This window comes from Puma concolor, chromosome B2, assembly GCF_028749965.1.
Source record: "Puma concolor isolate L17-30 chromosome B2, mPumCon1.1.hap2, whole genome shotgun sequence".
In the NCBI taxonomy this organism is placed as follows: Eukaryota; Metazoa; Chordata; class Mammalia; order Carnivora; family Felidae; genus Puma; species Puma concolor.
Window position 1 is genome coordinate 24,241,865 of NC_141671.1, and position 17,058 is coordinate 24,258,922.

Here is a 17,058-nt window from a genome sequence, read left to right on the forward strand (position 1 = left end):
GTTGTGAAGATAATTATTAACTTTATTAATTATTAACTTTTTAAATTAAGGTATTATTTTTATGCAGTGAAATTTACCCAGTTTAGAAGTCAGAGTTTTTAAGGTCTCAAATGCCCAGATACGGGATTTGGATGGCCAGAGCTCATATGGTGCAATAAAAAATTCAACAGACTTGTTGGCATCGAATTATAGTTCCACCATTTGCCAACTATATGATCTTAGACAAATTACTTTTGTCTCAGGACCTTATTTTTTCATCTTCAACCATGATAGGACTACATCTCCAGGAGAATATGAAAAGGGTATAGTGTACAAATAATGCTTGGCACATAATAAGGATGTAAGAGGTAATAGTTCATTTTCTGTTTTACTCATCAGAATCTTCAAGTGCATAGTCTCTGCACCCTTTTCAAGGTGGTTCTGATGTACAGCTAAAGTTTCAAATCATTGGTGTAGGCAGTGGGGGCCATGGCAGGCTTTGCTTGGGGCAGTGGCATGATTAAGGCTATACATTGGGAGGGTGAGTCTCAAGTGGCACCCACTGGGCCTAGAAGCCTGGGAAAATGTGGAAAGGCAGAGTGTGGAGAGCAGGTGCAATATTTGATTCAGAGGAGATGGTGATGAGCTTGGTTTTAGTTAATGTTTGTTTATTCATCAATAAGCAAACACTGATTCAGGCCTACTTTGAGTGAGCCCTTGTATTTCATACATAGATAAATGCATCCTCACTTCCCTGACTCATCTCTTAAGGAACAATTCTTAGAAGGCTTTCTGTGACCTCTCTCTTCCTTGTCTTCTAGCTGACTCAGTGGTTATACTGGTAGCAGCATTTTAGGAAAGATTAGGAGTTTTCAGTTTACTATGGAGTACAGAGTTCTCAACCACAGGTATTCCATTGGGGCTGGTAGGATAGTTCATGGCTTTAATCTTTCTTTTAGGATCTTCTACCACAGCAACTTCCTAGTCTAGATGTCATTATTAATATAAATCCCTAGACTCAGGTGCTGATTCTTCCTCCTCCCCTCCTCCTCCTCCTCCTCCTCTGCTTCCTCCTTCTCCCTCTTCTTCTTCCTCTTCTTCCTCTTATTTCTCTCCTTCCTCTCCTTCTTCTTCTTCGTCTTTGTCTTTGTCTTCTTCTTCTTTTTTATAACACTAGGAACTGCCAGGCAGAGTTGAATAAACAGGAAACCATGATATCATTCCTCTAGTGTGATTAGGTCGCTGTAACAATGGTCAGCAGAATGGGCTGCACAGTGTTCTTGCTCATGTTTCCTGGACAGTCAACTTCATGGGGCAAATACACATCACAGAGGGGCAAATACACAGAGGACTTATGCTGGCCACCTAACTGTCACCAGACCTTAAAAGAAGGATCAGAATATCCTTTATATCTTGTTTTGTTCTCAATAGGCCTGCATATCCCTGTTTTGTCTTGACTTTAGGTACATGGTCCCATGATTGGGGGAATTAAACTAGGCAAGGTGGTCAGAGAAGGGCCCAAGGAAGAGATTACTGATGGCACATTGTGAGGGAGAATGGAAGCTAACCCTGGCAGGGTTAGGATTTGGAGATTGCAGGGTGGGTGGAGACAGTTCATCCTTATGAACAAAAGGCAGAGCATGGAACTGCTTAAAATGTAACTAGCACTTAAGAAGATGAGGCTGGAGAGATAGGTAAGGTATCTGGCTGGCATAAATTTTTAGGGCAGAGGCCCTAAGATCATTAGGACGATATTGAAAATTTTTTAAAGCAGGGAGGCAGATTTTCATTTTGAAAAGATCACATGACTGCTGTATAAAGACAAGATTAGTAAGGGCCAGAGTACTTTGGGGACTATTTCAGGTGAGAGGTGATGGTAGCTTGAGCTACACGATGTACTAGAAACAGAAATAAACCAAAGACTTAAGCAGCAGATAGTCCTTGGTGATGAAATAGAAATGATGATGTGAATCAATGGAAGTTAAGATTGACCGCCTGTAAGGGGGTGACCATGGTGTCCTGTTGTCAATTCAACTCCATAGATCTAAAAGAAGATGCCTCATCTTTTCTCCATGTATCTCTATCTGGCTTGCTGTGGATGGAATGTTTGTTCCCCCCAAATTTATATTTTGAAATCTAACCCCCAATGGTATTAGGAGGGGAGGCCTTTGGGATGTGATTAGGTAATAAGGGTGGAGCCCTCATGAAAGGGATTGGTGTCCTTCTAAATTTTTTTTTAATGTTTATTTATTTTTGAGACAGAGGGAGACAGAGTGCGAGTGGGGGAGGGGCAGAGAGAGAGGGAGACATAGAATCCAAAACAGGTGCCAGGCTCTGAGCTGTCAGCACAGAGCCTGAAGCAGGCCTCAAACCCACGCACTGTGAGATCATGACCTGAGCCGAAGTCGGACACTTAACCGACTGAGCCACCCGACTGAGTTGCCCTGGGATTGGTGCCCTTCTGAAGGAGACCCCAGAGAGCTTCCTCACCCCTTCTGCCATGTGAGGACACAGTGAGAAGACAGCTGTCTATAATCTAGGAAGTGATCTCTCTCCAGACACTGAATCTGTTGGTGCCTTGATCTTAGACTTCCCAGCCTTTAGAACTGTGAGATGTGTTTGCTGTGTAACCTACCCAGTCTGTGGTATTCTGTTATAGTAGCCCAAATGGTCTAAGGCATGGCTGGTATCTGTTAATGATACAATCATTTTAGTCATTTGATCTAAAATCTGGACATAATTTTGGACTTCTCCCTTTCTTTTATCCTCAAATCTATGGCTAGTTGTTATAAAGTCCAGAATTTTCTCCTTTTGAAATGTCTCTTTCATTTCTCTCGCTCTTTTTTTTTTTTTAATTCCAATTCAGTCCCTTATAAAATACCTGGTGTTTGGTGCCCACATTTTATCTCCCAATTCTGGTCTCCATCCTGAACACTGGGTCTCTAAAACATTGCTCTAACCATTCTGTTCCTTCCACAGAACCTTGCAGGGAGTTCACCTTTGGCCTGAAGTGAAAATCTGAGCACTTCGGTTTAAAATTCAAGGTTTTCTGCAGTCTGTCCCCAATCGATTTTGCCAGTCTCTACTTCCCTACAATAGTAGTTTTAAAACTCTTTTAAAGCTACTGAACCCTTTGTTCAGATGGAATCTTTTGTTTGAAAACATGGCAGCTCCATCTGTACAGCAGGTGAGTGGAAGTTTTGGTTGAAGCAGGAATGGGGAGTGACTTCCTCTCCCCTCCCATTTCTTCCTTTCCTTCCCTACCTGCTTTGTCCCCTGAGATGAGTCTGATCAGAACATTGTTTAAAGTCCATAGCCCTCCGGGGTTGCTCTTAGGTAGAAATAGGTGTTGTCCTCAAGGAACGAGTGGGTCACTGAAGCCAACATATGTTTCCCTCTGCTGGGCCTCTAGTCTGCCTCTCCTGGGGTTGTTTCCTCATTGGGCAGGGACTCTGCCTCATAAAAGGCCCCTCTGTGATGTAATATGAGCATCTTTACCACACCACAGTAATGAGTACAAGAGTAATTTTAACTATACTGGACATACGGCCTCTTGTAACATCCTTTGAGAAACTGAGACCATCACAAGCACAGCCCTGTAAAAGCAGTTTTATAGAGACTGTCCCATGTGCTTCCCCACTCCCTTGGTCTGATTTAATTGAGAAACTATTATATCCAGAGCAGTGCTTTCCCAACCTGTGGATGGGGCCCTGGAACTTGTGTTTATAAATAGTCTCCTGAGTTCAGAACCAGTAAAATGGGCACTGGGAACAGTGAAGGAGGATGGAGATTTTAAGCTGAATCTAGGGGGTGGTGATATTCAGTGATAATACTATGATAGTGCTCTATGTGGATATCATTATGTCCAATATATTTTTCTCATGAAGGAACAGAAGAGTTAGTGCAGAAGAATAGGTTTGCAGGGATCATCTTTCAATTTTGAGCAGATGGAATTTAAAACACCTGTGAGCCAACTGGGTGTAGCTTTCCAGCCAGCAGTTGAAAATTTGGATCTAGGACTCAAGAATGAAGTTAGGGGAGGTGCCTGGGTGGCTCAGTTGGTTAAGCATCCGACTTCAGCTCAGGTCATGAATTCGCAGTCTGTGAGTTCAAGCCCTGTGTGCTTCTGTGCTTACAGCTCAGAACCTGGAGCCTGCTTCGGATTCTGTGTCTCCCTTTCTCTTTACCCCTCCCCCACCCATGCTCTGTCTCTTTCTCTCAAAAAATGAATACATATTAAAAAAAAATAAGAAAAAAAAAGAATGAAGTTAGGGCTAGACTGATCTGAGTTTGAGAGTCATCCTAATATAAGAGATAGGTAGAGGGGCGCCTGGGTGGCGCAGTCGGTTAAGCGTCCGACTTCAGCCAGGTCACGATCTCGCGGTCCGTGAGTTTGAGCCCCGCGTCAGGCCCTGGGCTGATGGCTCAGAGCCTGGAGCCTGTTTCCGATTCTGTGTCTCCCTCTCTCTCTGCCCCTCCCCCGTTCATGCTCTGTCTCTCTCTGTCCCAAAAATAAATAAACGTTGAAAAAAAAATTAAAAAAAAAAAAAGAGATAGGTAGACTGTGAAGGGAGTTGAGCTTTTTATTTTTATTTTTGGAAGATTGATTAAATGAATAATAGTTTCTTCCAACTTTGAATTCTATGCTCCCATTTATAAAGGTTTTTAAAATTTTTTATATTTAAGGTTTATTTATTTATTTTGAGAGAGACAGAGAGAGTGTGAGTGGAGGAAGGGCAGGGAGAGAGAGAAAGAGAGAATCTCAAGCAGGCAGTGCAGAGTCCACGCAGGGCTCAAATTCACAAAACCATGAGATCATGATCTGAGCCAAAATCAAGAGTTGGACTCTTAACTGACTATGCTACCCAGGCGCCCCTCTATGCTCCTATTTGAAAAAGAATAAAAAAATACTTCTATGTGCCAATACAAAAAAATAAATTCCAGGATAATATATTGATCTGAAAAGACACGTGAAATAATTCCTTTTTGTCTCAAGAGGTTGGGAGAGGGGTAAAATAATATATATCTCTATGCATAAAGAAACTAAAAAAATACTAAGAAATCTACAGAGGTAGGTGGGGTGGCAGGGAGACCATTCGCTTTTCCTTTCTTTCTTTTTTTATTGTTTAACAATGTGGATTATTATCCATATAAAAATTAGCTTATAATATGATAAAAGGAAGGAGAGAATATAATAGTCCTGCCACGTTTACATTTTCCAAGTAAGGAAATTAAAAGAAAAAAAACCCTACCATTTATTGTAAGTGTTACATCATAAAGGAAAAGAAAGGGCATCTTGAAACCAACAAAAAGCAGTAAAGAATTCCCATTTTTAAAGGCAGTCTTTTAAATTGATACAATATTGTTGTCTCTTTTGTACTTTGCTGTTGACCAGCGAGCACTTCATTACTACCTGGCTGTGGCCCTGAAGAAGTTGTGGAAACCACAACTTAATAAATTAGTAAATAAAATTTTCTTTTTCTTTTTTTCTTTTTTTTAAATTGAATCTAATCAACATACGGTGTTATATTAGTTTCAGGTGTACACTATAATGATTCAACAATACTGTACGTTACTCAGTGCTCCTCATGACAAGTGTCCTCTTAATCCCCTTCACCTATTTTCCCATCCCCCCACCAACCTCTCCTCTGGTAACCATCAGTTTGTTCTCTAGAGTTAAGAGTCTGTTTCTTGGTTTCTCTCTCTCTCTCTCTTTTTCCTTTTGCTTGTTTGTTTTGTTTCTTAAATTCCATATGTGAGTGAAATAATACGGTATTTGCCTTTCTCTGACTAACTTATCTCACCTAGCATTATACCCTCTAGAGTCATCGATGTTTGTTGCAAATGGCAAGATTTCATTATTTTTTTTTTTATGGCTGAGTCATATTCCACTGTGTATATACACCATAAAAGGGAGGAGAGTGAGCCTTTGTGAAATGCCTACATTAGGTCTCAAGAGGAAGGAAGCAGGGTGAGTAAAGGAGCTGGAAGATGTGGCCAGCGAGATAGCAGACACTCCAGTTCAGTCTCATTGTCCAGGGAGGGAAGAGCTTCAAGAAGGAGGGAGTAGGTGGCCGACAGAGCAAATACTGTTAACTGCAGTTACTGGGAAGGATAAGAGGTGAGCAGAGGCCGGGGTTTTGGAATTCAGGATTACGTTGCAATTTTTGTAGACGTATGTATCCTGGGGAGAATTGTTTTTGCTGGCCTGAGAACTGATGGTAGGTGAGAGACCCCTTTTCCCCCCCAGGGGCTCCACAGAGATAAGTTCAATCTGAAAGCCTCCTGTCTGTATTTTTCCTTCTGCTTTATAAGGAAAATAGTTTCGAAGGAATCCAGTGACCCAACAGAGGCTGATGAAACCCAGCAACATTGATTATTATGGGTGATTCTGAGAGCTGAGGTCCTTCAAATGAGAGATTCAACTTCATTTTGGGGAAAATTTTTTACCTTGAAGAAGAGATCTTTCAGCCTTTCACCCTTACATGTAATTGGTTCAGAACCCTTCATGGCTACTCTCCTGTGGGAAATTTACTTCTCAGCCTTTCAGTAGGTACCTTCACAGTACCATCTGTTTTGATGTATGCTTACCGGTGAGAGAAGGGGTCTCCAGGAGGCTCAGAATCTGGTTGGTGGTCCCAAACCACCTAGAAAGGCTCGAAACAATGGATCCAGAGTAAGATGTTTCTATAAGAGGAGAGTGAAAATAGGTCTGTGCAGGAGTTGATGTCATTTTCTAACTATTGATAACTTGGCCTTTTTTCTATATTTCTGAATTTAGTACATATATCTCTACTGAGAACCCTCTTTCCAGGACAAATTTTGTTCGCATGTCAAAAATATTCCATCTTTGTATGTGCCAAAATATTTGTTTAATTGAACAATTGTTGATTGTATTATTTAGCACTTTCATTATTTTTTTCAATTCTTATCCTTCCTTTTATATATTTTTTGTTATAAAACATTTAAAATAATACAGAAAAGTAGAAAAAGGAATACTATGAGCACACGTGTAATCCATACCTAGATTTAACAATTTTTAGTATTTTGTCATATTAGTTTTATATGTAAATATTTTATATGTACATGAATGTATATAATATTTCTCAAAACTATTTAAAAGTTAAATTATGTCCATCCAGAAGCTTCATCTCTAAATTCTTCAGCATACCTCTCTAAAAATGACATTCTTCCATATATCCACAATACCAACATCACATCTAACTAAACTAATAATTCCCCAGTTATATTAATTTTCCTCAGTTCCCAAAATGTCTTATGTACCTGGTTTGTTCAAAACAGGATCCAATGAAGAACATCCCTCTTTTTCTAGAACCGTTGTTCCTTCCTCTTCCTCTTCTCCCAAGCTCATTGAGGTGTTGAAGTGATTGGACCACTTCTCTTAAAAACGTCCCACATTGTGGGTTTGTCTAATCGTTTCCTTGAAGGACTATTTAGTTTGTTCGTCTGGTCTCTGTATTCCCTGTATCGGGAGATTATAAAGAACAAAAGCTTTATTAGATTAAAATTAAACATGCTAGGGGCATCTGGGCACCTCTGTCAATTGAGTGTCTGACTCTTGATTTTGGCTCAGGTCATGCTCCCAGTCTTGAGACTGAGCCCTGCATTGAGCTCCACACTAAGTGTGGAGCCTGCTTGACATTTTCCCTCTCTCTCTCTCTCTCTCTCTCTCTCTCTCCTCTTCTGCCCCTCTCACACTTGTACACTCTCTCTCTAAAATAATATAAAAAATTAAACAAAATTAAACATGTTTGTCAAGAACACTTTATGGGCAATGCTGTGCACTTCATACTGTTCCCACCTTCAGAGCAACACACTTCCAAATACCTCTGGAGCCTCCCGTGTTTTCCTCTCCAATAACACCCCTGCCTCTTTCCACCAGAGGCAGTGATTATCTTGAATTCTCTGTTGACCACTTCTTGTATTTTGTTTACAGTTCTATCACGTTCCTATGTATCTCCAAGCAATACATTGTTTAGTTTTAAACTTGTATAAATTAAATCATACTGTATATATTTTTTTGTGAGTGATTTTCATGCAGCTCTAGTTTTGGAACTTATCCATGTTGATAAGCAAAGCTATAGGTCACTCATTTTCATATCTGTGTAGTATTCTCTTGTATGACTATACCACAACTTATTTATTCATTCTACTCTTGATAGACATCAGATTGCTTCCAGTTTTTCGTTATTTCAAGCAATGCTGCAGTAAATGTCCCCATCCATATTTGTGGTCTACACATCTAAGGGTTTCTCTAGGGCATATATCTAGGAATGTAATTACAGGGATGTATGATGTATGCAAGTACAACTTTGCTAGGTACAGCTCAAGGTACAGTTACAAAGAACACAATACCCCCAACTCATTAAAACAGAAAGGTGAATAACCATAGGTTATTGATCATATACAGAATTCTTAGGAGGGTAGAAGGAATAGACTCTAGGCTGAGCTTTGAGGAATGATTCCCTAAGCTACACCAAAAGACTACACCACCAAGAAAGCTACAGCTTATCCCATCGACAGGAAGCTATGTTTTGAATTGAAAGCTGCCAATATAATTCTGGCTCCAAAGCCACACTGCCTTAGATGCAATTAGGAAGCCACTTCAGCTAAATCAGGAAGCCACTGTTAGAACTACTGACTCCAAAACCAAGCTGCTTCTGATCTGAAACCACTTTTTAAAACTGAGAAACCACCATTATAATTCCTGCCAGCAAAACAAATACCCTGAGCCCCATCTTTCCTCACTGAATTCTGTTCAAGTCTCACTGAACACCCTGGGCAGGTCAAAGCTCAATCATCCCTGGATTTCCAGCTATTGAGGTGTCTTGGAAATGTAGATTTTAGTTTTCTGTCCTTTGCAATGTAATATGGCTACTAGAAGGAGGTTGGAATAAGAGTTGAGGGAACTAGTTTGTAGTAACGTCAAATTGCTCTCTGCTCTGATGAAGCTGGTCTCTGCTCCAGCCAGTGGCACATGAGAACACTTGGGCTTCTCTGTCCTCACCAGTGCTGGCTTTTGTTGGATTTTTGTGTATGAAAAGCTATTTTATTGTCATCTTAATTTGCAGTTATATAGTTAATTATGAGATTGAGCATGTCTTCACGTACATATTCATACGTATTAGCCATTCATGTTTCCTTTTCACAGATACTCCTGTTTATGCCTTCTGTATATTTCCTGTTCTTTTTTTGTTTCTTATTCATTAGGATTCTTCACATATTCTGGATAATTCTTTGTTGGTCATATTATACAAATATCTTCTCAACTGAAGCTTGTCTTTTCACTTTTCAAATGGTGATTGCACTGAACCGAAGTCCTTATTATTTGTCAATTTTATTGATTTTTTTCTTTAAGGTTTGCACTTTTCTTGCTGGTTTAAAAATCTTTCCCTATCCAAAGATCATGAGGATAGTCTTTTGTATTGTTTTTAAAACTTTCAAAGTTTTACTTTTCCTGTTTTAGTTCTTGATCCACCTGGGATTGGTTTTTATGTATAGTGTGAGGCAGGAATCCATTTTCATTTATGGGATAACCCCTCTGATCTGCAATGCTAGATTTATCATAGATCATGTTTTAATTTAAGTGTGGATTCATTTCTGGGCTCTGTTTGTTCCATTGGTCTATTTTTCATCCTTGTATTAATAACACACAATCCTAATTACTGAAACTTCATAATACGTCTTGATTCTGGTGCACCATTCACCTGTCTCAGGTGTACTGGGCTTTTGGCTCTTCTTTATATGTTTTAGAATTAGATTATAAAACACTGCAAAACATCTTAGTGGGATTTTTATTGGAATTTTGTTGAATCTATAGAACAGTTTGGAGAGAAATGAGATCTTTAAGATACTCAATCTTCCTATACATGGACAAATATGTCATTCTGCTTATTTAGGTCTTAGTTGATATCTTTCACCAAAGTTTTATATCTTTCTCCAAAAGGTCTTGTACATCTTTTGCTAGACTTGTTCCCTAGTACCTTATTTTGTTGTTGCTATTGTAAATATTTTTTAAATATTTATTTGTTTTTGAGACAGAGAGAGACAGAGCCTGAACGGGGGAGGGGCAGAGAGAGAGGGAGACACAGAAGCAGAAGCAGGCTCCAGGCTCTGAGCTGTCAGCACAGAGCCGGACGTGGGGCTCGAACTCACGGACCGCGAGATCATGACCTGAGCCAAAGTCGGACACTCAACCAACTGAGCCACCCAGGCATCCCTGCTATTGTAAATATTTTTTAAAATTGCATTTCCTAACTTCCTTTTTTGCTGGTATGTAGAAATGTAGTTGACTCATAGTGATCTTATACCTAGAAAACTTACTAAACTCTTTAATTAATTCTGATAATCCATAGATACTTGGAAGTGTTCTACGTACAACATAATATCTATAAATAACAATAGTTTGATGTCTTCTTTTTTGACTCCGTATTCTTTTCCTTATTCTTGCTTTAGCGCACAGGTTAGGATTCTAATACAGTACTGAGTAGAGGTAGGGATAGTGTGTAACCATGTATTCTTTCTGATCTTAAAGAGTATGTGTTAGTATTTGACACTTGAGAACAATGTTTGCTTTTTTAGTTTGAAGATACCCTTTTTCTTAGTAAGAACATTTCTTTTTCTAGTTGTAAAGGATTATTATTATTGCTATTATTTGCTTTTTGTCATATGAATGCTTTTTTGAATTTTATCAAATGCTTATGCTATATCAATTCAGATCACAACATAGTTTTTCTATGACTAATGATATAAATTACATTAATATATGTTCTAATGTTGGTCTAGCCTTTTATTCCTGGATTAAACTCAATCTGGCCATGACTTTTTTTTTCTTTCATTTTTTAAGTTGCTGGATTCAGCTTGTTAATGTTTTATTCAGGATTTTTTCATTCATCATCATGAGACTGATCTTCAATTTTCCTTTCCAATATTGTCCTTCCTTGAGCTTTTACACGAAGCTTGCACCAGTACATAAAATCAGCCTGGGAAGTGTTCCTCTTTTTTCTCTTCTCTAAAGAGTTTGTACAAGCTTGGATCACTGGATTTTTAAAGATGCTAGAGGCAGCCAATTTATTTTTTATTTTTATTTTTTTAAAACTTTGCCATGATAAACTTTATTTTTTATTTTAATTTTATTTTTTAGTTTTTAAAATTTACATCCAAATTAGTTAGCATATAGTGCAACAATGATTTCAAGAGTAGATTCCTTAGTGCCCCTTACCCATTTAGCCCATCCTCTCTCCCACAACTCCTCCAGTAACCCTTAGTTCTCCATATTTATGAGTCTCTTCTGTTTTGTCCCCCTCCCTGTTTTTATATTATTTTTGTTTCCCTTCCCTTTTGTTCATTTGTTTTGTCTCTTAAAATCATATGAGTGAAGTCATATGATTTTTGTCTTTCTCTGACTGACTAATTTCACTTAGCATAATACCCTCCAGTTCAATCCACGTAGTTGCAAATGGCAAGATTTCATTCTTTTTGATTGCTGAGTAATACTCCATTGTATATATATATATATACCACATCTTTTTTATCCATTCATCCATCGATGGACATTTGGGCTCTTTTCATACTTTGGCTATTGTTGATAGTGCTGCTATAAACATGGAGGTGCATGTGTCCCTTCGTAACAGCACACCTGTATCCCGTGGATAAATGCCTAGTAGTGCAATTGCTGGGTCATAGGGTAGTTCTATTTTTAGTTTTTTTGAGGAACCTCCATACTCTTTTCCAGAGTGGCTGCACCAGCCTGCATTCCCATAGAGGTGGCCAATTTAGAGGAGAGACTAGACCCTGGGGTAAGAGACATGTTTGAGCTCTCATCTTTACCATTTATGTAGCCTGAAAGCTCTTGGACTGGTAACTTACATTTCTGGGACCCAGTTTCCTTATCAGTCAAATGGAAGTGGTAGCACACTCTCTCCCTGCCTTCAAGGGTTGTTGCACTACCAGGAACATTAAATGGGATACTTTATGTAAAAATGCAGTATAAATTCTATAAGTAAGATACTTCTGCCAAAGCTAACCTTAAGGAAAACATTGCCCTGTGGATTGTTTCCAAAACAGTCTTTCTCTGATATTGTAAATCAGATGAAGGGAAGCAGAAATACTCCTGGAGACTTCCTCTCCTTATAAGGTTGAGTCAGAAGCACTGAAAATGTCCTTCCAGAGGAGATGGTGTTGGAAGTTCCCAAAGTCAAATTTGTAGCCTTTCCTTCAGAGCCTTGGAGAGGGCCCAGGTCACTGAATCTTTGAATGTTCTGGCTGCTCTCATAGATCATCCAATCAATGGAGGATGGCAGCCAAGAAGGTATTTCTAGGGATTTATTGACTCAAGTTTAATAGCATGTGAATTTTTCCATGTATATTTTGATTTACAAAAATAATGCCTTCTTATGGTAATGGTACAAGAGAGATTTTAAATGATATGAAAGAGATAAATGAAAAGTCAAAAAACTCCTTCTCTAGTCACTTCATCCTGTTCTCCTTAGAGACAACTTTTAAAACTTTCTCTTTCTACTTTTTTGGGAAGTCACCGCCATGATTGTGGATGATATGCCTCTATTTCTTGATTTATAAATTTTTAGACAGTATCTGTTGTTTCCCCACCATAAGAGTGATGAACTTATTTTTCTTTCCTTTGTTTTTCTTTCCTTTCTGTTGGTCACATTTTATTTTTAGTTCATCTTGGTTACTACTATAATTTTATTTAACAATATTAATAATATTTAACATATATAATCTTATAATATACTTTTATCTTTTTATCTTGACCTATTGATTTTAGCATTTCCTCTGAATTCTCGCTATTTAAGATGAAAAAATTAGTTTCTTTGTATTTCCCTTCCACTTTCCTGTATCTGCTGACCCCTGCCATCTGTACAGTTACATTTCAAAGTCTTTGTTTATAACATACATTCTGTTCTATGACCGTATATGTCCCTTATGCTTTGCCTAGAGGTTGATCTTAAAAACTGAAAGCCGATGTCTAGAGTTTATAATATTAAGATTATATAAAGATGTGTTCAGTGAAGATATGTAACGTGATTGCAAAACTAGGGAAGGAAATGAGAGTCTATGTTAAATTCAGATTCTTGAAGGAGAAGAAAACTCAGAAACCATCAGGAAAAGTGACTTCCAGGAGAGGGGAAGAGGGACAGCCTATTCTAATGACTTACTTTTATAATTACTTCATGCATCTATCTTGTAAATAAAATTACCCAACTTTTAAATTACACTATTTCTTTCAGGGAATCCATTTTCTTTGAGAGTACACTTTTTAGAACTTGTTGACTTTTTCTCATTTTCCTGGGTTCTAATTGGGACCTACTGCTTTCTAGGCCTGCTGCACAGCTGTCATTCCTGGGATTTCTTTTTCATTCTGTGCTGGGCTGACCTTACTGTTTCTTCATACTGTGCCTGTCACTTTCTTGCACTTCTTTCTTGTTTTACTATGGTGTGTGTTTGAGTAATGCTTTCAGGGGTGATCACTGTGTGATAAGTATCCGAGTGCTTATGTATACATTAATGTCTAGATTTTATTCTTATTTGTGATTGATAACTCAGCAAGATATAAAATTTTATGTTTAAAATAAATGTTCCTGAAAACTTAAAGATGATACTCCATGCTCTTTGAAACTGAATGTTGATAGTAAGAAATCTGATGCCAATATGATTCTGGTTCATTTGTAGGAGACTTCTTTTTTTTTTTCTGGAAACTATATTTGGCATTTCAAGATAATGGCTTTAGAGGGGTGTGTGTGTGTGTGTGTGTGTGTGTGTGTGTGTGTGTGTTTTAATTCATCCTTTTCATGACTTGATGATGTCTGAAGATTGGCATCTTTTGCTCTGGAAAAATTTTAATAATTTTCTGTCTTGCATGCTTTCTGTTCTCTTTTTCTTGAACATCTGTTAGGTGTTCTGAATTGATCCTCCTAAGTCTCTCTACCTTGTAGGTGTTTTTTTTTCTTCTAAATCTCTGCATTTTTAATTTATAATCTGAGAGGTCAATGTTTTTATTCTAGCCTTTTATTGAATCTGTCATTTTGTCAATTAAATTTTTAAAATTCAAGAATACTTTCATGTTATCCAATTTTTTTTTTTTGGTAAGCATATTGTGTTTTTTTCTCTTCTGCTTATATAATCTATAACTTTTCTCTTAGATACTGATTAGAACATTTTGAAGATCTCTTTCATTGCCTGTATTGTCTGTTTCCTCTAGGACAGTTTGTTTTTGTTTGTCTTATTCTTTCTTTCTTGGGCTGTTATATTTTCCTCTAATTATCAATTAATTGATTAAAATACTTTTTATTTAGTTCTTACTCTGAGCCAGGTGCTGAGCAAGACAAACCAGGTCTCCACCCTCATGGGGATTACATTGTAGGGGGGAAGTCACAGTTATTAATTAAACACATGGATAAACAGGAATTTCAGTTTATAGTAAGTGTCATGAAGGAAATAAAGCAGAGTGATGTGAGAGTGAGTGATGAGGTGGGGGTCCTGTAGAGTGAGTGGCCAGGAAGGGCTTTTTTAGAATGGGACAGATTAGGGTCACCTGGGTGGCTCAGTTGGTTAAGCGTCCGACTTTGGTTCAGGTCATGATCTCACAGTTCATGGGTTCAAGCCCTGCATCGGGCTCTGTGCTGACAGCTTGGAGCCTGGAGTCTGCTTCCGATTCCATCTCTCCCTCTCTCTCTGCCCCTCCCCCACTTGCAGTCTTCCTCTCTCTCTCTCTTAAAAAAAAAATAAACATAAAAAGAGTTTAGAATGGGACAGCTTACCTGACACTGGCAATGTGATAACAGTGGGGGCGATCAATGGGGGAAGGGTCAGATTATATAGCACCTTTAGGTAGGCCCTGGTGCAAGGCTTTGATTTAACTGCAGCAGGAAATTATTGGAGCATTTTAAAAAGAAGGTGATGATCTGATTTATGTTTTTAATGATCAACTCTACCTGCTGAGGGGAGAGTGAGGAGGGAGGATAGGCAAGAATGCCAGCAGGGAACCATGAAGAGTCTTGCAGGGTCTAAGCAAGGAGGAAGGTTAGCAGAGTGATGGTTAAGAATGGCCACCAGGAGAAAGTTTCGTGAGAGCAGTACAGAAAGTGTTCTAAGGATAGAGTGGTCCATTGTGTTAACTGCTTCTGAAATGTCTCAGAAAGTTAAGACAGAGCAGTGAGCATCGCACTTGGCAGGTGATGATAATTGGTGACTTAACAGTCTAGGAGAGAGGTGCAGGGAAAACTCAGATGGAGTGTTTGCCCAGGCTTTGGACCTTGTGACTGCACAGGTTACTGTAGAAGTGGACTTATCACTTTCTACTGGTAGCTTGGAATTGAAAACTCCTTCAATATTTGTTCACAACCCAAAACACTTTATAGAACTGTCCATATTTCTTCCTTTCTCTGAACAGTTCCTTCTTCCTTTCTCTGAACAGTTCCCTCTTATTCTTATTTTTTAAGTTTATTTATTTATTTTGAGAGAGAGAGAGAGAGAGAGAGAGAGAGAAAGAGAGTGTGCATGCATAAGCACACAAGTGGGGGAGAGGCAGAGAGAGAGAGAGAGAGAGAGAATGAGAATTCCAAGCAGGCTCCAAAATGTCATCAGAGCCTGATGTGGGGCTTGATCCCACAAACAGTGAGATCATGGCCTGAGCCAAAATCAAGAGTTGGGTGCTTAACTGTCTGAGCCACCCAGGTCCCCTCCCCCTCGTATTCTTATGATTAGATCAGAAATCATCTCCAGTAAGGAACACATGGTTTTTAAAATCTCCATTTACCCCCATGTAATTGCTGATTATTTACAACCACAAAGGACTCTTAAATTTCACTTTGTTAATGGGAGTATGTGTGGGCCTGGGACTTCTTGCAGACCTTGTGGAAGCCAGGGGAAAGTGAGGCTAAAGCAGGTGGTATGGAATTATCAGAGAAACGATGAAGTTATCAAAGCTATGTTGTGCTGTTTGGGTGCACTCAATATTTAAAATCCAGTAATTAAACCATGAATCCATTAATTTTTCTTTAAAACCAAAAACCAAAAAGCATGGATTTATTTCCAAAGTGCCTAGCACACCTATTTTCTTTTTTCAAATTCCAAACTCTTTGAAGGTAGGGATCAGATTCAACTGATGCATAGGGTGCGGAGAACTATCAAAGTGACTAGTATGTGCCTGCCATTCTAAAGATATTATCCTATTTAATACCATGCACATCCCTAGTAGATGATCTTAATTTCTATTTTACAAATGAGGCAATCAAGTCCTGGAGAGTGACTGGTCATGGTCACACAGGTAATGTCAAATGTATGTGGTAGTCAAACCCACTTCTAATTCCAAAGCCCATGTTCACTCATTCTTTTTTCCTTTTTTTTTTTCTATTTTAGCTTTTACTTTTGTTAAAGATATATATGCATAGATTACAAATAGAGAGATAATTCTACATGGCTGATTACAAAATACAGCAGTTCCCTGACCCACTCTCCAGAACCATCCATTTGCAATGCCCACCTGATTCTTTTGACATTCATTTCTTTTTATTTTTTAAAAATGTTCATTTATTTATTTTTAGAAAGAGAGAGAGAGAGCAGGTGAGGGGCAGAGAGAGAGAGAGTGAGAGAGAGAATCCCAAGCAGTTTCTATGCTATCAGTATGGACCCTGACCAGAGGCTCAATCTCATGAACCATGAGAATAAGACCTGAACCAAAATCAAGAGTTGGATGCTCAGGAGACTGAGCTGCCCAGGCGCCTCATTTTGACATTCATTTCTAAGTTTGTAAGTAACCTATTTCTTTTTTTTTTATTATTTGGAAATTAAGTATTTAACTCATACATGGAATACAAAGACTTTGTTCTCTATTTACCCACTTGTTCCCCAGCACATAATTCATCTTATCCATTATGCCAATATAATTAAATTGTAATTTTAGTTAGCTAATTATTCAGAGTTTATTATGACAATGGATGCTGAATCATGCAATATACAGTTATTTCTTTCTGTTATATCTTTTTGTTTTCCCTAGAGTTAATAATTGCCTTCTTATTTCATTTGCTTATTCTATAT

General features: G+C 38.4%; 1 protein-coding gene and 1 long non-coding RNA gene across 4 annotated transcripts in view; one reads left to right on the forward strand and one right to left on the reverse strand.

Annotated features, from left to right (window-relative positions):
- The window catches only part of CDYL (chromodomain Y like), a 251,054-nt gene extending 247,674 nt beyond the window's left edge, over window positions 1-3,380 (reverse strand). The window contains exon 1 of one of the 3 annotated variants that reach the window (XM_086706397.1): window positions 3,244-3,380. The gene's annotated coding sequence lies outside the window, so the exon portion shown is untranslated. The remainder of the gene's footprint in view (window positions 1-3,243) is intronic. The other 2 variants (XM_086706395.1, XM_086706394.1) reach the window with 2 other exon arrangements.
- Window positions 1-17,058, forward strand: part of LOC147580796 (uncharacterized) — a 66,915-nt gene that overhangs the window by 18,110 nt on the left and 31,747 nt on the right. The window lies entirely within an intron of this gene.